The following is a 22672-nucleotide window of genomic DNA, read 5'->3' on the forward strand; positions in this document are numbered from 1 at the left end:
AGACGTGATGACGCAGCTAGCTCAAAGCCGAAAGGACGGCTAGCAGCCGACGGTGCTGGTGGTGAACGGCGAATCCGATGTTCTAAGGATCAACACACCATCGGAACCTGGAATGTAAGATCTATGAGCCAGGGCAAATTGGATGTGGTTATTGGTGAGATGTCAAGATTAAAGATAGACATTCTGGGCGTCAGTGAACTGAAATGGACTGGAATGGGCCACTTCACATCAAATGACCACCAGATCTACTACTGCGGACAAGAGGACCACAGAAGAAATGGAGTAGCCTTCATAATTAATAGTAAAGTGGCGAAAGCAGTGCTTGGATACAACCCAAAAAATGATAGAATGATCTCAATTCGAATTCAGGGCAAGCCATCTAACATCACAGTGATCCAAATATACGCCCCAACCACAAATGCTGAAGAAGCTGAAGTAGAGCAGTTCTATGAGGATCTGCAGCACCTACTGGACAACACGCCTAAAAGAGATGTTATTTTCATCACAGGAGACTGGAATGCTAAGGTGGGCAGTCAAATGACACCTCGAATTACAGGTAAGTATGGCCTGGGAGAACAAAATGAAGCAGGACACAGGCTGATAGAATTTTGCCAAGACAATTCACTCTGCATAACAAACACTCTCTTCCAACAACCTAAGAGACGGCTTTATACATGGACTTCACCAGATGGACAACACCGAAATCAGATTGATTACATCCTTTGCAGCCAAAGGTGGCGGACATCTGTACAGTCGGTAAAAACAAGGCCTGGAGCTGACTGTAGTTCAGATCACGAACTTCTTCTTGCACAATTTAGGATCAGACTAAAGAGATTAGGGAAGACCCACAGATCAGCTAGATATGAGCTCACTAATATTCCTAAGGAATATGCAGTGGAGGTGAAGAATCGATTTAAGGGACTGGACTTAGTAGATAGGGTCCCGGAAGAACTCTGGACAGAAGTTGGCAGCATTGTTCAGGAGGCCGCAACAAAATACATCCCAAAGAAAGAGAAAACCAAGAAGGCAAAATGGCTGTCTGCTGAGACACTAGAAGTAGCCCAAGAAAGAAGGAAAGCAAAAGGCAACAGTGATAGGGGGAGATATGCCCAATTAAATGCAAAATTCCAGAGGTTAGCCAGAAGAGATAAGGAATTATTTTTAAACAAGCAATGCGCGGAAGTGGAAGAAGACAATAGAATAGGAAGGACAAGAGACCTCTTCCAGAAAATTAGAAACATTGGAGGTAAATTCCAGGCAAAAATGGGTATGATCAAAAACAAAGATGGCAAGGACCTAACAGAAGAAGAAGAGATCAAGAAAAGGTGGCAAGAATATACAGAAGACCTGTATAGGAAGGATAACAATATCGGGGATAGCTTTGACAGTGTGGTCGGTGAGCTAGAGCCAGACATCCTGAAGAGTGAGGTTGAGTGGGCCTTAAGAAGCATTGCTAATAACAAGGCAACAGGAGACGACGGCATCCCAGCTGAACTGTTCAAAATCTTGCAAGATGATGCTGTCAAGGTAATGCATGCGATATGCCAGCAAATTTGGAAAACACAAGAATGGCCATCAGACTGGAAAAAATCAACTTATATCCCCATACCAAAAAAGGGAAACACTAAAGAATGTTCAAACTATCGAACAGTGGCACTCATTTCACATGCCAGTAAGGTAATGCTCAAGATCCTGCAAGGTAGACTTCAGCAGTTCATGGAGCGAGAATTGCCAGACGTACAAGCTGGGTTTAGAAAAGGCAGAGGAACTAGAGACCAAATTGCCAATATCCGCTGGATAATGGAAAAAGCCAGGGAGTTTCAGAAAAACATCTATTTCTGTTTTATTGACTATTCTAAAGCCTTTGACTGTGTGGACCATAACAAATTGTGGCAAGTTCTTAGTGGTATGGGGATACCAAGTCATCTTGTATGCCTCCTGAAAAATCTGTATAACGACCAAGTAGCAACAGTAAGAACAGACCACGGAACAACAGACTGGTTTAAGATTGGGAAAGGAGTACGGCAGGGCTGTATACTCTCACCCTACCTATTCAACTTGTATGCAGAACACATCATGCGACAAGCTGGCCTTGAGGAATCCAAGGCTGGAGTTAAAATCGCTGGAAGAAACATTAACAATCTCAGATATGCAGATGATACCACTTTGATGGCTGAAAGTGAAGAGGAACTGAGGAGCCTTATGATGAAGGTGAAAGAAGAAAGTGCAAAAGCTGGTTTGCAGCTAAACCTCAAAAAAACCAAGATTATGGCAACCAGCTTGATTGATAACTGGCAAATAGAGGGAGAAAATGTAGAAGCAGTGAAAGACTTTGTATTCCTAGGTGCAAAGATTACTGCAGATGCTGACTGCAGTCAGGAAATCAGAAGACGCTTAATCCTTGGAAGAAGAGCAATGACAAATCTCGATAAAATAGTTAAGAGCAGAGACATCACACTGACAACAAAGGCCCGCATAGTTAAAGCAATGGTGTTCCCTGTAGTAACATATGGCTGCGAGAGCTGGACCATAAGGAAGGCTGAGCGAAGGAAGATCGATGCTTTTGAACTGTGGTGTTGGAGGAAAATTCTGAGAGTGCCTTGGACTGCAAGAAGATCCAACCAGTCCATCCTCCAGGAAATAAAGCCAGACTGCTCACTTGAGGGAATGATATTAAAGGCAAAACTGAAATACTTTGGCCACATAATGAGAAGACAGGACACCCTGGAGAAGATGCTGATGCTAGGGAGAGTGGAAGGCAAAAGGAAGAGGGGCCGACCAAGGGCAAGATGGATGGATGATATTCTAGAGGTGACGGACTCGTCCCTGGGGGAGCTGGGGGTGTTGACGACCGACAGGAAGCTCTGGCGTGGGCTGGTCCATGAAGTCACGAAGAGTCGGAAGCGACTAAACGAATAAACAACAACAACAATTACTATATACACTTGCAGATAAACCCATCTGCAGATAAGCTGAACCCAATTTTTTGGGTGCATTTTGGTACCTAAAATTCTTTGCTTATCCACAAGTATATATAGTAGCAAAGAATCTAACATACGGCAAATCTTTTCCCTGGAAATGGACACCATCTTTTGTTTCTTCTACTACAATGTATGATGTTTAATTCTATGAAATGTAAGCCATGGTTTTGATGCTACCTACCAATGATGCTGCAAGTTCTTGAGCTTCCCGCTTACACTGAAATTTAACATATTCCATTATAGCTAGTCAGTGTGACATCAATAACAGTGTATTACAATTGTGTGCTGTTATGAGAGGAAAGAAATAGCTCCATGTGGATTTAAGAAAGACATGGCTCATTATACCAGCTGACAAAATTGGAATAGCTGATTATTCAAATTGCTTAGCCCAAGAGAATAGGAAAAATGGCAGTCATTTAAAGTCGCAATCATCTTTATTTCTATAAATGTCATTTCTGACCATTCTCAAATATTTGTGCAACTGCTAAAATTATAAGGATGAGTCCCAAATCATTTCCAAAATCAGGTAGATTTTAGATTTTAATATCTAAAACAATGATTCAGGTGAACTGTATTGCTACTGATGGAAATGCTACATTCCCTTGTTCCTTGCTAGTTAATTAGTATAACGATCAACATTGTCCATACCTCATATATGATTGTATTCAATGCTGTATCATTTGTCTGCCAACCTGCTACTGTTCTAATGACAACAAAAAGGCATTTAAAATGCATACTTCCCTATCTGATGAATCTCAATTCTAACTTAATCCTTAAAATATTTCCATTTTTCCAAATCTGGCAGATTGAAATTATTTCATAAAGCAAGTAGACTGGCTAGTTACTATGCTATGAACAGAATTAAAAATCAAATTAAAATTAGCCATTTTATGTTCCATCCATACTATTACATAGCAACAAATATTTAACATATTATTATTTACTACTAAGATTTATACTGGAATAAAGAAAATAACAATGTGACATGAATAAGACTGTTCTTTATTTATTAAATGAGTGTTTTAAAACCAAACCTTAAATATGTAACATTCTGCTTAGACTTTATTTTTCAGCCAATGCTAGCCAAGCTTATGTTGAACTATATCACACAGCCTCCTTTACAGCCTATAAATGAGGCACACCAGCAAAAAGTGACAACCAGGTAGAGGGCAGGGACTAAATGGCAAGAGCAAAAGAGTGGGATGGAATTCCCAGATGCCTGTAAAAAAATATTTTATTGTGGGCCTAACAGGTTTGGGAATTATTCCTTTACTGAGAGCACTTTGTGTACATTGGTTGGTTGGTATTGCTAAACAAGCTGAGAGTCTTGGCAGTTATAAATAAAAGAGACATTTGATCGTTTGTCCCAAGCCAATTATAACTTTAAAGATCAGCACATTTTTTTAAACCTGGGTTTGGAAGCCACTGCAACTACCAGTGTAACTATGATAACACATGATTATATTTTATTTAGTAATCTAGCAGCTCTATTTTGGACCATTTGTTGTAACCTAACCAAGAGGTTCTCAGAACAAGGATAGCTGACACCATGTGATCGCTGTCCAAATATATTTGCAGCTGATCAATTCAGCTGTTAAAATATATTCCCAGCAAACTTACTTGTGCTTTTAGTAACAATGATGGAACCAAAATATCTCCAAGCTGTGCATCTGAGTCTTCAGGGAAATGCCAATCTTTCCAGACTGCACTAAGGAGTGCACTGAGTTGGCACTACCACCATTATATAATGTACCGCTATGGTCATGTGACCAGCATACAGTACCTCAGAAGAACAGACAACATACTACATATTAACATCTAAAATAAAAACTAAAAAGGGACCCAATCTTTTTTCAAAAGTTGGCCACCCTAAATCATGTGAACCAGAAGCAATCAATGAAGCAAACAATGGCACAAAAACATTACTTAAAAATGCCCAAATATTGGTCTAATAGGTGATATGAAGAGCGAGTTTGGTGTAGTGGTTAAGGCACCAGGCTAGAAACCAGGAGACTGCGAGTTCTAGTCCTGCCTTAGGCACGAAGCCAGCTGGGTGACCTTGGCCAGTCACCCTCTCTCAGCCCTAGGAAGCAGGCAATGGCAAACCACTTCTAAAATCTTGCCAAGAAAACTGCAGGGACTTTTCCAGGCAGTCACCAGGAGTCAACACTGACTCGAAGGCACACATACACACAAAAGGAGATGTGAAACATAGGCTTGAAAAATAGTTGAATAAACAAACTATCTCACAGGTGGAAGGAAGGCTACAACAGAAAATAAATTGAGCCATCATAGAGAAACGGTGAAGTATCACTACAATGGCATCCAAGGTCGGTAATAGTCCAACGAAACCATATCCCAAGGCCTCTAAGAGCAGGGGAGGGAAAGTAACAGTCTAGCTGACTTGTTGGTAAGAGGGCTGGCATAGAGACAAGTGTGGCAGGAAAGAAAATGCTCTATTCCAAAGTCACTAAAAGTCATGGAGGAGGAGATCATTTTCAAATACTGTCATGACCTCGTTGCAAGGCACAAAGAGCCTCACAACGTAGATCATGATCATCAAGGAATAGAGGAAGAAGATAATTAAAACAGGGATTAAAACAAGCACCCAAAGCACCCACACCCATGGACCCATATGCAGCTGAAAAGAAGGACATCGGATGAGCAGAGATAAGCCGCACCTGGTGCCCTGGAGGACACACCAGAATCGAGAAGACAAGAGAAGACACCGGGAAAACGCCCAGGCAGCAATCAAGGGTCCCATCAAGAGGGATTGGGACAATAGAGGGTGGAGGAGCCCAGGGTCATACAAGAGGGTATAAAATGGGCACCTCCACACCACACACCCCGTTCCCGTTTTTCGTTCTGTCAGCCATCATTCCAATAAACCAGAAATCCTTAATACCCATTAAGTGAGTCTGTGTCTTATTGAGAAGCGAGACTGACCCTGACATAAAAATGGGAACCCCCAAAAAATTTTTACCTAGCACCTATCCAACAAGCGTGTGAGGGACCCAGCTAGGTATGGAAACTCACGGAGCGAGGCAGCGCAACCCCTCGGCACCTGGCGACGAAGCCCCGCTCCCCTCGGGCGGGATGTGGCTGAGGTCCGGGTGGTGTAACACCCCGGTAAGTATGGGATCCAGCTCGGGGGAAGTGGAGGGGGAGGGAACCACCCCGGCGCCCCAGAGCCCGTGGGCCACCGGGGGCAAGATGAGGGGACCCTCTCCAGGCTCGCAGGCGACCCCGGAGGAAGCGCGAGACGAACCGCCACCCAGGGCGCACGGAGCCGAGGAAGCGCCTGGCACCCCAGAGGGACCAAAGGAAGGTCTGTCCTCCACGACGGCCAATGGCGAGGGCAAGCAGAAGGGCGAGCGCACCAGCGGGAGTCCGCAGACGGTGGCGAGGCTCGACGCACTGGAGGAGGGGGTGCACGCGATACGGCTGATGCTACAACAGCTGACGGCAGCGCAGGGACCCCGTGGCGGCAGCAGCGTGGAGGCACACCCGAATGAGAGACGGCGGGGCGAGCGTGGTGAGCCCGATCCCAGGAGCCCACCCGACGACTGGAGGCGCACCTGGACGAGAGGCGGAGGGACGACCAGGCGTACAGCGGCGGCGACAGCGGAGCCCGGCTCCAGGCGCCCACCCGATGGAGAACGTCCCGCCCCCCCACCCAGGCGACGGGTCGACTAACTTGCGAGGAGACCCAGAGAGAGACATGGATACCGCAAGAGGACTGGAGACAATCCGACCCGCATCAGCCCCCGGGGAGCACGCTGCACGGCTCAGAGGGGACCGGGAACCAAACCAGAACGGCTGCCAAGGACTTTGGCATAAAGTTTGATGGGGACCCCTCCAAACTCTCATTTTTCCTGACGAACGCGAGGTATTACCTCGAGGAATGGGGTCCCTGCTTCAGAACTGAAAGGGGCAAAGTGAATGCCCTGGCCATAAAGCTAAAAGGTCGGGCCGCCGATTGGTACGTCCAGCTGTGCCAATCAGGTGCCCGGGCGCTGCAGGACAGCACAGAATTCCTGCAGGCGCTGGAGCTGCACTTCAGGGACCCCCTGGAGCAAGAAAGAGCTAAAAGGGCGCTGAAAACACTCAGACAAAGCCAGCACTCCGTGGCAGAGTATGCCATGGAGTTCCAAGCCCTAGCCGGAAAAGTGGACACCTGGTCTCAATCAACTCTGATTGAGAAATTTAAACAAGGACTTAACTTAAACGTTCTCCGGTGGGCACTCTGCCGCAACAATCCCAACTTCCTGACCGAATGGATCCGGCTGGTGGGGGAAGCAGAGGACGCCCACGACACGTTCCTCCACGCCAAGAAGGAAGCGCAGCAGACGGAGGCAGCGAGACCCCCACGCACAGCTGCAAGGCAGGAGAAGTCGAGACCCCAACCATGGAAGGAGGAACGGGACCGGCGCTTCGCCAAAGGGCAGTGCTTCACATGCGGCAAGGAAGACCATAAGGCAGCAGCATGCCCCAAAGCAACACCCAGAGAGAGCACGAGGAGGGCACCAACCGCACCAACCCCAGTGCCCAGAAAGCGACCAGCAGCGAAGGGGGAGTACCGAGCCAGACACTTCCCCTACAGCTCAGAGGAGGAGGGAAGCAATCCCGACGAGCCGACTGGAAACGACAACCACCTGGCCTAAGGGCGCCGAAGGACAGGTGGAGAACAGTGACAGGTGCAACGACAAAGGGGTGAGTGAGGAATGCCCCACCCTCTATGTCCGTGCCACCCTCACCCATGGGGATAAGACTGAAAAGGTCTGGGCACTAATTGACTCTGGCTGCTCCAAAAGCCTAATGCACCCAGACCTGGCAGCCGCGCTTAACCTCCGCTGCTATCCACTTCAGCACCATTTGGTGTTCACGCAGCTCGACGGATCTGCAGCGGGAGGGGGCCCGGTCACCCAATACACCGGAGAAACCGCGCTAAGGCTCGGCAGCCACGAGGAAAAATTGGCTTTCATCGTGGCACCGGTGGGGCAACCCCTACTCATACTAGGGATCCCATGGCTCGTGCAGCAAAACCCAGTCATCAACTGGAAAACCAGAGAGATTAAGTTTGCTGACGGGCGTTATCAAGCACCTTTAGGGAACAGGGTCCCCCGAGCGGCCATGGGGGGGGCGACGACGACTGCAGAGCACAGAGAGGCGGCACTACCAGAGGGACTGCCAACCAAATACGCGGACTTCGCTGACGTCTTTGGCGAGAAAGAGGCGGACAACCCCCCCCCCCACAGGAAAACGGACTGTACCATTGAACTGGTCCCGGGGGTACCCCTACCCAAACCCAAAATATATGCCATGACCCAGCGGGAGCTGGCAGCATTAAGGGACTTTGTGGACAAAAACTTGGCAAGAGGTTTTATCAAGCCTGCAAACTCTCCAGTGGGAGCGCCAGTCCTCTTTCGTGAGAAAAAGGACGGGTCACTGTGGCTCTGTACAGACTACCGCGGATTAAACGCAGCAAGCATTTCAAATAAATACCCCCTACCCTTAATAAAGGACATCTTGTCCCACCTGGCAAAGGGTAAGGTATCCTCTAAACTGGACATAAGGGAAGCCTATTACCGTATATGGATACGGGAGGGGGATGAGTGGAAAACTGCTTTCAACTGCCCATTGGGGGCGTTTCAATATAAGGTGCTCCCATTCGGACTGGCAGGAGCACCGGGGGTATTCATGCAGTTAATTAACGAGGTCCTGCGTGACCACCTTTTTAAGGGGGTTTTGGTTTACCTTGATGATGTATTAATCTACACGGAAACGGAACGTGAGCACGAACGCTTGGTAAAAGAAGTGCTCAGGAAACTCCGCAAGGCAGAGCTGTTTGCCAAGCTCTCCAAGTGCGAGTTTCACAACAAACAAATTGACTATCTAGGGTATAGGATTTCAGCTAAAGGAATAGAAATGGACCCAAGCAAGGTCCAAGCCATACTGGCGTGGGAGCGCCCACGCACGAGGAGACAACTCCAAAGCCTCCTCGGATTCACCAATTTTTACAGGGGGTTCACCCCAAGGCTGGCAGAGATTATTTTACCACTAACTAACCTACTTAAGACTAAGGGCTTGGGGGACACGTGCAAATCAAGAAACCCGGGGGCGCTACTAAACTGGACAGCTGATTGTCAAACGGCATTCGAGAGACTAAAAAACCTCTTTACAGCTGAGCCAGTGCTACAACACCCCGACCCCACCAAGTCTTTTGTGGTGCAGGCAGATGCCTCCGACTTTTCCATCAGAGCCATCCTGCTTCAAAAGGACTCCGACAACCACCTAAAACCCTGCGCCTACCTTTCCTGCAAATTCTCCGAAACAGAGTGGAGATGGCACGTATGGGAAAAGGAGGCGTTCGCAGTAAAGACAGCTCTGGAAACGTGGAGGCACCTGCTGGAAGGGGCCACCTGCCCCTTCGATGTCTGGACGGACCACAAGAACCTGGAGGCACTCAGCACGCCAAAACGGCTCAGCCCGAAGCAGGTGCGTTGGGCTCAGTTCTTCAGCCGGTTCAATTTCACCCTGAATACCGGGCAAGAAGAACTTCCTGGCGGATGCCCTCTCCCAACGGCCACAGGACGACACGCAAGCCTCCGACATCGTGGGGACAGTATGGACCGAGAAACAGCTGGGCTGCCCAGCGGTCACGCGCAGCCAGACAAGGAACCAGCGCACGGCAGCACGAACGACAGGGAACGATCGGAGCCGGCGTTCAATTTCACCGAACTGGCAACAAAGACTCACACAAGCACTACAAACAGATACATGGTTGCAAAACAACCGACACCATGTACCTGTCAAAGACAGCATTGCCTGGAAAGAGAAAGCCCTGTACGTGCCAGAATCACTGCGGGGGGAAATCTTACACAGATCGCACGATGACAAAACTGCGGGACATTTTGGGTTCGTAAAAACCCTTCACCTAACGAGGAGGCAATTTTGGTGGCCAAACCTGAGAAAAGACGTGAAAGACTACGTGGCCAACTGCCCCACATGTGCCACCACCAAACGGAAAGGGGGGAAACCCCAAGGGCTGCTGCAGCCAGTAGCTAGCCCCTCCCGCCCATGGGAAGAAATTTCCATGGATTTTATTGTGGACCTCCCACCCAGCCAAAGGAAAACAGTGATATGGGTGGTAAAAGACTATTTCTCAAAGCAGGCACACTTCATCCCGTGTGCAACAATCCCCTCCGCACAACAACTGGCACGCTTGTTCCTAACACATATATACAGGATCCACGGCGCCCCCTGCAGGTTGGTGACCGACAGAGGCACACAGTTCACGTCAAAGTTTTGGTGGGAATTTTTAAAACTAATCGGGACTAAGCAAGCACTGTCCACTGCGTGGCATCCACACACGGACGGATCTACAGAGATCCTAAACTCAACACTTGAACAGTTCCTGAGGGCATTCATAAACTACCAACAGGACAACTGGGTAGACCTACTACCTTTTGCAGAGGTAGCCTATAATAATGCGGTACATCAGAGCACTGGCCACACCCCATTTAAGGTGGTCTACGGAAGGGACTTTGTACCGATACCAGAACTGCCGCAACCAGAGACCCCGCCCTGCTCACCAGACGACTGGGCGGCACAGCTGGCAACAACCTGGCCAATCATCCAAACGGCCCTAGCAGACGCACAAACCACGTACAAAAAATATGCGGACAACCACAGGGCAGAGGCACCGAACTACAAAGTGGGAGATAGGGTCTACCTCTCCACTAAGTTCATAAAAACCTCACAACCCTCGAAGAAACTGGCACCGAAATTCATCGAACCCTTCAAAATCACACAGGTAATCAACCCAGTTACTTTCAAACTGGAACTGCCCCACAACTTGAGACGGGTCCACCCAGTATTCCACTGTGCACTACTGAAACCAACAAGCACATCCAAATGGCATACGGAAGAACCTCCGCCCCCACCCGTAATGATAGACAACCAACAACATTTTGAAGTACAAGAGATACTGGACTCAAGAAAGCAAAGAGGTAAGCTGCAATACCTCGTTAAATGGAAACATTTCTCACACCCAGAGTGGGTCCAGGCACAACATGTCATGGCAAGACAACTAGCTAGACAATTCCACGAGGCATACCCAGAGAAACCAGCACCATAAAGACATCTTTGGGGGGCAGCATGTCATGACCTCGTTGCAAGGCACAAAGAGCCTCACAACGTAGATCATGATCATCAAGGAATAGAGGAAGATGATAATTAAAACAGGGATTAAAACAAGCACCCAAAGCACCCACACCCATGGACCCATATGCAGCTGAAAAGAAGGACATCGGATGAGCAGAGATAAGCCGCACCTGGTGCCCTGGAGGACACACCAGAATCGAGAAGACAAGAGAAGACACCGGGAAAACGCCCAGGCAGCAATCAAGGGTCCCATCAAGAGGGATTGGGACAATAGAGGGTGGAGGAGCCCGGGGTCATACAAGAGGGTATAAAATGGGCACCTCCACACCACACCCCCCGTTCCCGTTTTTCGTTCTGTCAGCCATCATTCCAATAAACCAGAAATCCTTAATACCCATTAAGTGAGTCTGTGTCTTATTGCGAAGCGAGACTGACCCTGACAAATACTTGCCTTCTGTCGTGACAGATCTGTAAAATCCCTTCCCTCAAGGAAGGGGAAATTACAGCCATTCTTTGTAATGTTGTTTTCCCTCCCCACCCCCCACCCCAAAAAAAAGGGAGAAGGAGAAGACACCAATATGGCTCTCGCTGTTGCTAGGTATAGGTGTGATTGGTTAGAGATGCAATCACCTTTCCATTCCTAAGACTCAGAGATTGGGCCAGGTTTTGGAGGGAAAAGTGTTCTGAGTGAAATATTTTGACTTTGTGATAAAGATCTGCTTATTTTGAAAGATAGGAATTTAGGAGATATGAACGTTAATACAGGTAGAGAACTGTGCCTACCTGGCCTGGCACTGCATGAACCTGAAAATTTTAAGTGTTCCAAATTGTTATGATTAGTTTGTTCCACACCGCTGAGGAGATAGCACCAATGCTGAAAGGTTCTTTGATGACCAAAAGCTCTTTGCTAAAAACATTTTTTGTTTTGTTTTTAGAAAGAGTTGCTAGAAAATGTATACATAGGAAAACAAACTGTTGTTAAGTTCTGAAGTGGATTATAAAAGGACAGAACTCATGATGAAATCAGAAATGTCCACTTCAACCACAGGAAGAGGTGGTGGGGTCTGAACGAAGAAGAATGAGCTAAGAAATGGATACCAGGAGAAAGATTTCCTTGGTCTCAGAATCCTACATAAAGAGAACCCCTTCCTTGATAAAATGAGTGAGTGATGCAGTTAAAATAGCAAACTAAGAACATTTTACAGTAAAAATGGGCAAAGACCAGTAAACCCTGTATATCCCTCATGGTATGGGGCAGACTGTGTCACAAAACAGAACCGTTTCAACTTCTAGGTCAGGGGTTCTCAACCAAGCTTCCGTGGAACCCTAGGGTTCCACGATTGGTCACTGGGGTTCCCTGAGAGATCACAATTTATTTTAAAAATTATTTCAAATTTGGGCAACTTCACATTAAAGAGGTAAGTTTCATTATTTTTAGTTTAAGAACACTATTAATGCATATACACAAGCCTATGCATGAAATGCATATAATAATTTTGTAACGTCTGGCCTATATTTGAGCCTGAATGTGCAGGGGTTCCCCGAGGCCTGAAAAATATTTCAAGGGTTCCTCCAGGATTAAAATGTTGAGAAAGCTGTTCTAGATGGATCCATCTGAATCCTTTCTGGGGAAATATGGTATCTCAAATAGCCCAATACAGGCAGATCCAAGATGCATTTATCCAGTTTAATTTAGAATTTGTAGTCATGCAGGTGTTGTAGGATTGCCCATACATACTGTTAATATGTTTTCTACTACAGATTAAGGTTACTATGGTAACTAATCATTTTGGCTGGGTGAAGAGGTTGAATTTAATTGTCCTCTTTTTGGATGTTAATTTTTGCACCTGGGGGGAAGAACTTGCCTGGACTTGTTTTAGTTTCAGTTTCCCTTCTGTGTAGGCATGTAGAGAGTTAAGCAGCTCTCACTGAGAGCCTGTAAGTATGTTTGCTTTCTGTAAATAAAATTATTTTTATAGAAATGCCTGGTATGTGTCTTTTCTGATCTCTCCTGGGCCAAAGGCTTTCCTAGCAATCTGCCAACAGGTTATGGGCCCAGTAAGCAGCCCAGTAAACCTAAGAAGCCCAGTAAAACCCCAGAGAGAATAGAGAGAGCAGCTCCACACCTCATGTACAATTTAAAGGCAAGTAGCAAAGGCCTGTGAAGATTTTCTTTGGAGCTGCCTGGAGATTTTCCAGCAACTGCCGGTCTACAGGACAAAGAAGCCAGCTGAGGTGACTTGCAAAAGAAGGAAGAAGCCATGGCTACCTCCCAGCCCTCAACGATGCCTCTGGAGTGCCTATCAGAGACCAACTATTTGAATTGGGCTCTGAAGATGGAGATGTATCTTCACAGAGAGAATCTTTGGCTGCCAATTGGTGAGCAAACCCCCCAAAATCCCAGTGCTGAATGGCTGAGACAAGATGAGCGGGCTAGAGCCACCATTATCCTGGGAGTTGAGGGCAATCAGCTAGTTCACATGCGAGGTATGCAGTCTGCAAAGCAACTTTGGGACGCTTTGAGAGACTTGTATGTAAAGGCAACAGCAGGGAGTAAAGTTACCCTGACAAAAAAGCTGTACAAAGCCTACCTTGCAGAAGGAGATAGCCTTCTTGAGCGCCTGCATCATATTCAGCAGCTGTTTGTTGAGTTGCAGGAGAGAGGAATGGAATTTACACCTCTCACAAAATCCTATATCCTCCTGTCCTCACTGAATGAAACGTGGGACATGCTGATTTGTACCCTGGAGGCTATGCCTGAAGCAGACCTCACCCCATTGTATGTTACACAGCGCTTACTCGCTGAATGGGAGAAGAGAGAGGAAAGATCCCCCCCATCTCTTCTGGAAAGCTGCAGTACCAGAAAACAAGGGAAAAGAAGAAAAGGAAGCTGAGGCTACAGCGCTAGCCAGCCAGTGATGCTTCACTTGTGGTTCAGCTGGACATTTGCAGAAAGACTGTGCCTTGAGACCCAAGAGTAGAAAGACAGAGAAGAAGAACACAAGGGCAACACAGAAGAAGGCTCTTCAGACAACCCAGATTGCACAGGTTGCTGAGAAGGGTAATTCTGATGTATGGGTGTTAGATTCTGGGGCCAATTGTCATTTATGTAATTGTAAAAGCTCTTTTGCATCACTGTCTAAAACTGAAAGACAAAGTGTAGCTTTGGCTGATGGGTCTGTGACCAAAATTATGGGACAAGGTGACTTGTATTTATCCTGCTTGGGAGAAACTGTAAAAGGTGTGTTGTATGTGCCAAATTTACAATCAAACCTTTTATCTGTGGCACAATTGGCTGCAACAGGGTATTTCATAACATTTAAGAAAAATGGTTGTGAGATATGTAAAAATGGAAAATTGTGTGCTACTGGTGTATTAAAAGACTCCTTGTACATTGTGCAAAATGCAAGGAAGCCAAGCTGCAAGGCTGCAGTTGGCAACATGCCATATCATGACCAATGTGTACACCTGATGCACAGGAGATTTGGTCATGCTAATTTCAAGTATATAGCACAAATGCCACAGCTGTGTGCTGACCTAAAGTTAAAACCCTGTGATAAATACTTAGACTGTGTAGTTTGCAAAGAATGCAAAACATTAAAAGCTCCTGTGAGTAAGCACAGTGACAGAGTTACAACTAGACCTTTGGAAATTGTACACTCTGACATTATTGGTCCTTTTGCTCCAAGTCTTAGACAAGCAAGGTATGCAATGACCATCATTGATGATTTCTCAAGATAAACATTTATCTACATCTTAAAACATAAAGATGAGGCATTTGAGAAATTTAAAGGTTTTGTGACATGGGCAAATAGAAAATTCCCTAGGCCTGTATCTGCACTCCAACGTGATAGAGGAGGAGAGTACCTTTCTCACAAATTCAAAAGGTTCCTAGCGGAAAAGGGGATAGAACAAATTATTTCTAACCCTTACACCCCTCAGCAAAATGGTGTTGCTGAAAGAAAGGGCAGAACCTTGCAAAATGCAATGGAATGCATGCTTAAAGATTCCCATTTATCTTTTAAGTATTGGGGAGAGGCAATATCTACTGCCTGTTATGTACAAAACAGATTGTATAACTCTGCGATTCAGGACAGTCCATTCCATTTGTTTTATGGTGTGAAACCAAAGGTAAACCATCTTAGAGTGTTTGGTAACACTGCTTGGGTTCATATTCCAAAACAACAGAGAAGGAAAGGAGGCCCCACAACAAAGAAAGCCATCTTTGTTGGCTATGAACAAAGCCAAAGGAGCTACAGGTTCATAATGGGAGAGAAATTAATAATTAGCAAAAGTGCTTCTTTTGCTGAACAAAACTGGGGGAGATTAAACTCTAGCTCTCCAGTTGATCTGACCACCACAAGAGAACAGCAAGGACTTGCTGATAGTGATCTTTTGCCTGATGAGGACATTAAACCAGAAAACCAAACTGAAGATCTGTCTGATGAGACAGATGCTTCTCAGGAAAGTGATAGGAGTCAAAATTTAAGCCTTGTATTACCTCGCAGATCTCAGAGAAGTAATAAAGGCGTTCCTCCATCACGTTTTCAGGCTGAAACAGTAAAGGCTTTTCACATATTCACAGAACCTGAGTCTTTAGAACAAGTGAATGCTTTACCACCTGAGATTGCACAAAATTGGCATTCTGCCATGCAACAGGAGTTAGCATCCTTGAAAGAAAATAAAACATGGAAACTGGTAAATCTACCTCCCAATGAACACTGTCTAGGTTGCAGGTGGGTTTTCAAACTGAAAAGGGATGCTGATGGCAAAATCCAAAAATATAAAGCAAGGTTAGTTGCAAAAGGGTTCACTCAAAGGAAAGATTTAGACTTTGACAAGACTTTTGCACCAGTTACTAAAGGTGAATCAATTAGATTACTGTTAAAAATTGCTGCACTCAAAGGAATGTCAGTTCACCACTATGACATTCAAACTGCATTTCTATATGGTGATTTAGACCACAAATTATACATGCAGCAACCCCCTGGCTATGAAAAAGGGGAGAATCTAGTCTGTGAACTGCAGAAGTCAATCTATGGGTTAAAACAAGCTGCTAGATCCTGGAACCAAAAATGAGATGAAAAACTGCAGAATTTTGGTTTTGAAAAAGGAAAAGCAGATCCATGTATATATATGAAGAAAGACAAACAAGGCTGTATGTATCTGTGCATTTATGTTGATGATTTGCTGCTGTTCAGACCAACAGAAAAACAAAGGCTTGATTTTGAAGCCTGCATGAAAAGCCATTTCACATTAAAAAGCCTTGGAACTGTAACAAATAACCTAGGTTTGGAAATACACAGGAAGAAGGATGGTAGCTTTCTGTGAAACCAAAGGGGAGATAATGTTAAAATATTGTGAATGGAAAGACACAAAGAGTTAACAAAGCAAATTGGTTTGCATCTTATTCTGTAGTATAAAAAGGGGAGTGTTAATATGTTTACTACAGATTAAGGTTACTATGGTAACTAACCATTTTGGCCGGGTGAAGAGGTTGAATTTAATTGTCCTCTTTTCGGATGTTAATTTTTGCACCTGGGGGGAAGAACTTGCCTGGACTTGTTTTAGTTTCAGTTTCCCTTCTGTGTAGGCATGTAGAGAGTTAAGCAGCTCTGACAGAGCCTGTAAATATGTTTGCTTTCTGTAAATAAAATTATTTTTATAGAAATGCTTGGTGTGTGACTTTTCTGATCTCTCCTGGGCCAAAGGCTTTCCTAGCAATCTGCCAACACATACTCCACACAAAGTACACTTTTCAGTAAATAAGCAAATTTCCCAAATAATCAAAAAGGTGTCCAAAATGTCATGATAAATTATATAAAGACTAAGGGAAAATTCACAAAGTTGAACAGCATTAGTGAATAACCAAACTTTCCATAATGGATAGAAAAGGCACCTAAATATTTGTGCCATTCCTAGCTCCTCTGAGATGCAACTTGACAAAAAGCATGTATACTGAACCAGATGCAAAAGTTCAGAAATGAAGAGAACAGGATAATAATCTCTATTGGTTGATAACTTCAGAAGCCAATTGTCATGGACTACACCAAGGGTGCCCTTCTTTTTAACAACTATAACAAAAAGGCAGGAGCATTTGCTGAGGAAGAACAGGGGCAGGTAAAACCTTTCTGTAAGTTTTCATTGAAAAATCTTTTAGAAGGCGAAGTCTGCTTTGATAATGGGTAGTTGTGTTTTGTGGAAATGATAATGACAGAGGCACAAAATTGATGCAGACTCTGTGCTCCTCACTTTCCAAACACATCAACAAGATCTGCATATTTGGCAGACAAGTAGGAGGGAGTTCCTGATGGGAGGTAGTTTGCTGGGAGGATGTAAATCAAAGTTAGGTCCTCCTAGTCTCAATGAATATGTGCATTCTGCACCTGAAGCCAATCTATTCCCAAAACTATTAGAAAATGTAATGTGGGAATTAAACAAAGTTGCGGGGACTCCTGATTATTGTTGATGGTGAGTACAACATGATCAGAGAACTTAGGAATGGGTCCCGAGCTTAAGAATAAACCACTAATAGTTCCAACTCATACTGGGAGATCAACAGACTAAGTAGGAAGGACATATTTGTGTACAATGGAAGATTCAGTGAAGTTGTTGGTAGCACCAGAGTCTACCAAATGCCTATCATTGTATATTTTTAGATTTTCTGGCTCTGTAACATAACAAGAATGACTCAGTTACAGTGCATTACATCACATATCTAGACTCCACATAATTTCTGGATATTCTAGCCCCATAGCTTTGTAGCTGGGACCACTTTGTTTTCTAACAGGCCAGAGCTGAAGCATTTCAGGCATTTGCTTTCAAAATGCCCCCTTCCCCAACTTAGTTGATGCTTTGGAAAGACAGGGGCTTAGCAGAGCATTCATGTGCAAAGTGGCCAGGTTCTCCATAATTTAAACACAGATCTTACATGTTTTCTCAGCCTAGAAGAGGAGCTCTGCTAGTACCCAACTATGTGGGTTCAACTTCCAGTCTCTGAAATGGCAGTGGGGGGGGGGAGGAGATGAGGCAGTATACTCTGCTGTAATCTGAGTCTTCTATCAATACTCAAGCAGATATAGATTAAAGTGACAAGGTCTCTGGGGTTCCTTGCTCCCCAGAGTCTGTCCTTTGGTTCATCTTATGCCTTTTTCATTCCAGTTTACATACTGAGCTATCAGCTGTAAGTCAACAGCACACCTTGGCAATGGATTTCATTATCGGTAGTGTCCTATTTGACAGATGTAATGAGGGTAGTCTTCAAAATCTCAGAAAATTGGTGTAGTTGTCCAATTATGGACAGCTCTGTATCAGGAAGGTTGCCTATTTTGCAGTTTCCTCAGTCATTAAATTGCTTATACTTTCTACACAAGATTGGTTGGGGTAAACTGGACATCCCATTTCATTAGATTCTACACTGGAGATAGCCAAAACTACTGTTTGACCAGGTTTTCTTTGAACACATCCATTTCTAGAATGCTAAAACTGGGTGGACTTGAAATTGGGTTCAGGCTCCTGCTCAGCTGTTAAAGCTACTGAACAGCTTTGGGCCAATCACTGCTTCACAGGGCCCTGGGAGAAAGGTAGGACAGACTACTGTAGTTAGGAAGCGGAATCCTTTTGCATGGTCCCCCCACAAACCAAATCACAGAAAATCACCAGGTATTTTCCAGCTAGAGCCAAAAGCTGCTCATCTTGACTTTTCAATTCAAAACAGTACACTCCTAGATCAGAAGAGTATTAGATTTTTATTATTCTTAAAGCAGCGTGTAAATAAATGGCTTGTGGACACTGGCAGTTCAAGTTAACTAGAGGAAATCAAGCAGCAAATGGCCTCCTCCTCCGTCCGCCCGGGGGCGGGGGGGGGGAATGCACCTGCTGGGGTAATATCTCATGAAACGAGGAGCATGGGGGAAATGAGCTGGCAAAGGGAAGAGATGCCATTTTGAAAGCACATTATTCCCCAAATGGGGGAGAAAGTGGCTCGGGTCTCATGTTGCTCTCTCCAAATTATAAGATCTTCACCCACCCCTTCCTCTCCCTGAGCACTGCAGTTCACCTGTCCTCCCGTCTCCTCCTCAGGAGGGCAAGAAGCCGGATAGCTCCGCTCGCTGGTGCTGCTGAGGCGGCGGTGGCAGCAGCTGTTAACTGAGGTGGCTGCTGACCAGCATGCGCAGCCCCGCCCTGTGGCGGTGGCGACACAACGGCAACCGCTGCTTCGGGAAGAACCTGTTTTTCCAGCCGCGGGGACCGAGAGCCTGAGCCAGGGCCTGGGCCAGAGCTTCTCCCGCGCGGAGCACTTACCTCGTCTGCGGCTCTGCGGGGAAGAAGAGGAGGGAAGCGGCGGCGGTTGCGCGCGCCCCGCTCCGACGCCGGTGGCTCCTCCTCAGCGGGGCGCCCTCATGTCGCTCGCTCCTCGCCTTCCTCTCGACCGCAGCCCGGTCACCAGCGACTTCCCTTCTGTTTAATGCCCTCGCGTCGCCCGCTGGCCACCGCGGCGGCTTCAGGTGTTCCAGCGCCGCGAGCGTCACAAAGCCTCCGCCTGAGAGGAGAACGGCCTGGGGCGGGGCGGAGCTTCGGCCACCGCCGGCCCTTCTCCTTTTGCCTTCGGGAGGCAAGAGGTTCGAGCGAGGCGCTCCGCCCTGACTCGGGGAGTGGGCTTCCTTTCCTCCCGGCGCTCGGGACCGCCTGGCGCGGCCGGGCTTCCTGCTTTTGTTCTTTCTGTGCCCTTAGAGCAGCCGGCGGCTGGGTGACATTGCTGTTTGGAACCGCCCCCCAACTCTCCATAACCTTAAAGGTTAAAAAATTACCTTCCAAAAAGGGGAACGGTGTTTTCCTTCTGCTCCTTTGCCGTGGAGCGACCGACATCACGACCGTAGCAATAAGCAGGTGAAGTGTTCTCGATTATTGCCAATGAATTCAGAGTCAGTATCTTTTCCCCTGCTACTTTTTTCCTATTCATCCGTTAAAGGACGGGAGTCCGGCCGAAAAAATGGGATTTCTCTTTCTCCTGCAAGAAGCAAAATCGCACCTCCAAAACGAATTTTGTAATCCCGTTTTTTCTGATTTAAGTTGGGGAGTGAGGAAGGTAGGATTTCTAGTAGTGCGAGTAAAAACATGTTATACGTAAGTTTTGTCCCTTAAGCAGCACCCAACCCACCACTTTAAAGTAACGCGAACATGCAACTTTTTGAACGGTTGTTTTGAATGCCTTAAGGCACAATTACGTGCAACTGGAAATTGATCAGTTAGATTGTATTTCCCACTTAAGATTCTTACTGTGTCAAGACGCTGCAGCTATAAAATATTGCCTTACCTTTATCTTATTTTTATTTCCCTTGCTAATACTGTAGGCAGTTCCACTTTTTAGCATCTCCTAGGATGAAACGCCATTATGTTTGTTAAGATGAACTTGCCTTGGCTTGTATACTATCCGGTAATATTTTTCATACCGGATTTTGCCGAATTTCCAGTACTTCAGCTTCTGCACTCTCTCCTATCTTTGTATTGCACTGTTTCATTCCTATTTCATTTTTCATAGTTTTGATAGGTAATATATGTGCAAATAAAAAAAAATGTGGTTGCTATTTTTTTTGTTTGACCCTGAAATGAAAACCCTAGTATGTGTGTTTGTATTATGAGTATCTTAATTGTATAAACTAAGGTTATTCCTTCTACCAAACTGGAATAACTTGTTAGCCCCTATCAATTACTATAATATATACCTCCCTCCCCTGTAAAAGATTTCATAAAACAACATAACCATTTAAATTAGCCTGGTGTATTTAGAACTCTTGTTCTGGAGAAAAATTATCTATGTGATCACTAAGAGTTGACACTGATTTGATGGCACATAATCAAATTTAGAACTCAGAATGAAAATAATTATTTGAGTAATTCTAAATATTTTATATTCATATAAGCAATTTCTTCAAATTCATTGTGTATAAATTTAATATTCTTTGAATACCAGTGTAGCTTCTACTGACAGTTTATATGCAGGGTACATCATGATCACCTTGGACTCCCATAGTAGGAAGGGATCACTTTTGAGTCCTTTATTTCTCAAAAGTTCCTAAATGCAATTACCTTATTTTGTCTCAATAGTAATGTGCCTAGGTAGAAAGTTAGTCATGACGTTTCAAAATATTACACTCAGTAAATAACATATTGCCTTAATGGTATATTTAAATTACCAATTTAATTACAATACTTAAAATACATTTATTGATTGGCTATTCAGATATAACAAGATAATATGGCTTCTGTACATAACTCAGGATCACTTCTGTTTGCTCCAAGGGAAGCTAAATGTGGTCTGAAATCTGGTTTCACTGAACTTCTGAAGTTATAGTATACATATGTAAAAATAAGTCACTGTCATCAAGCATTAGCAGGAAGAATGAGTAAGTTTTGTTTTGATAATTGAATGCTCTCCTTTGGTTGCATGGCATCTGTTCTGAATTGTTGCTACAGCGATGTTAGTATTTTGATAGCAAGGAAACATGAATACTACTTTTAGCCTTATTTACTTTTATATTTATATATAACAAAGAAAACAACAGATTCCTATTTTTTTAGCCACCCAGTTGCAATTATCCACAGCAAATATATATTTGATTTAAGATAAAGGGAAAATAATACAGCTGTGTTCAACGCCAAGATAATATTCAAGATAAAATTATTTAAATAGACAATTCAGATGGAAGATATTGTTGGACTTCACTAGAGATACTTCAACATGTCTGCTGCAGGCTTTTTTCCTTAGGCCACAGAATTTGAATTCTACACTCAGATGACAAATCTTAAGATTCAAGAAATCTGTAGGTCTTCCTAGTCCTTCTCAACAGTTTCTTTCCAGACCAGTCCAAACTCCTAGAATTTCCTAAAAGCAGATGTGCTACTGTATTCTGAATTCATATCTACTGAACTTGTTCTAAAAGAAGATAAGGGGGAGTAATAGAATGCTTCAACCTCCAATAGACTGAAAGAAAAATGTTATGTATGGAATAACTTTTTAAAAGCTTATTTAAAAATAATTAAAATTTAATCTTTAGTGTTTATACCCATCCACTTCTTTGTCCTAGACCTACCCTTGTTTTGGGAGGGGGAAGTCTGGATCAAGGCATGTCATTTAAAGGGTAAGTGTGGCCTTTATAGTATCTTGTACATATACATCCTGTAATCAAACTGGTTTGCCATAGTTCTGAGGCCAGTTTGGGAAGCAAGATTTTAAGAGAAACATCTAGGTAATGAAACAATAGGGTTTCAGTTGGACTAGAAGTGGAAAAAAGGTTATTTTTTTGTAAATATTAATAACATTTCTAAAATAAGACTGTTAACTTTAGATAACACATGACGTAACTGCCCCATCAACTACTCCCACAGTGTAAGCTGTTACCATGTTCTGACAGTGCATGATTTAAGATGCTGTAATCAAACAAGAAAGCCCCCTTAGTTTAATTCCCATCCACCAACTTACTTGTTTTAGGTTTTAAAATAAAAGCAAGAAGCAATACAATGGC

At 44.7% G+C, this 22672-nt stretch overlaps 1 protein-coding gene across 7 annotated transcripts in view; it reads right to left on the reverse strand.

The window, feature by feature from the left end:
• The window catches only part of ICA1 (islet cell autoantigen 1), a 66261-nt gene extending 46410 nt beyond the window's left edge, over positions 1-19851 (reverse strand). For 3 of the 7 annotated variants that reach the window (XM_063303684.1, XM_063303688.1, XM_063303681.1), the window contains exon 1: positions 19452-19849. The gene's annotated coding sequence lies outside the window, so the exon portion shown is untranslated. Of the gene's footprint in view, positions 1-19451 lie in introns of all 7 variants that reach the window. The other 4 variants (XM_063303683.1, XM_063303682.1, XM_063303686.1 and 1 more) reach the window with 3 other exon arrangements.
• Positions 19852-22672: the final 2821 nt, after the last annotated feature.

Source organism: Candoia aspera, chromosome 4, assembly GCF_035149785.1.
Source record: "Candoia aspera isolate rCanAsp1 chromosome 4, rCanAsp1.hap2, whole genome shotgun sequence".
Taxonomy (NCBI): Eukaryota; Metazoa; Chordata; class Lepidosauria; order Squamata; family Boidae; genus Candoia; species Candoia aspera.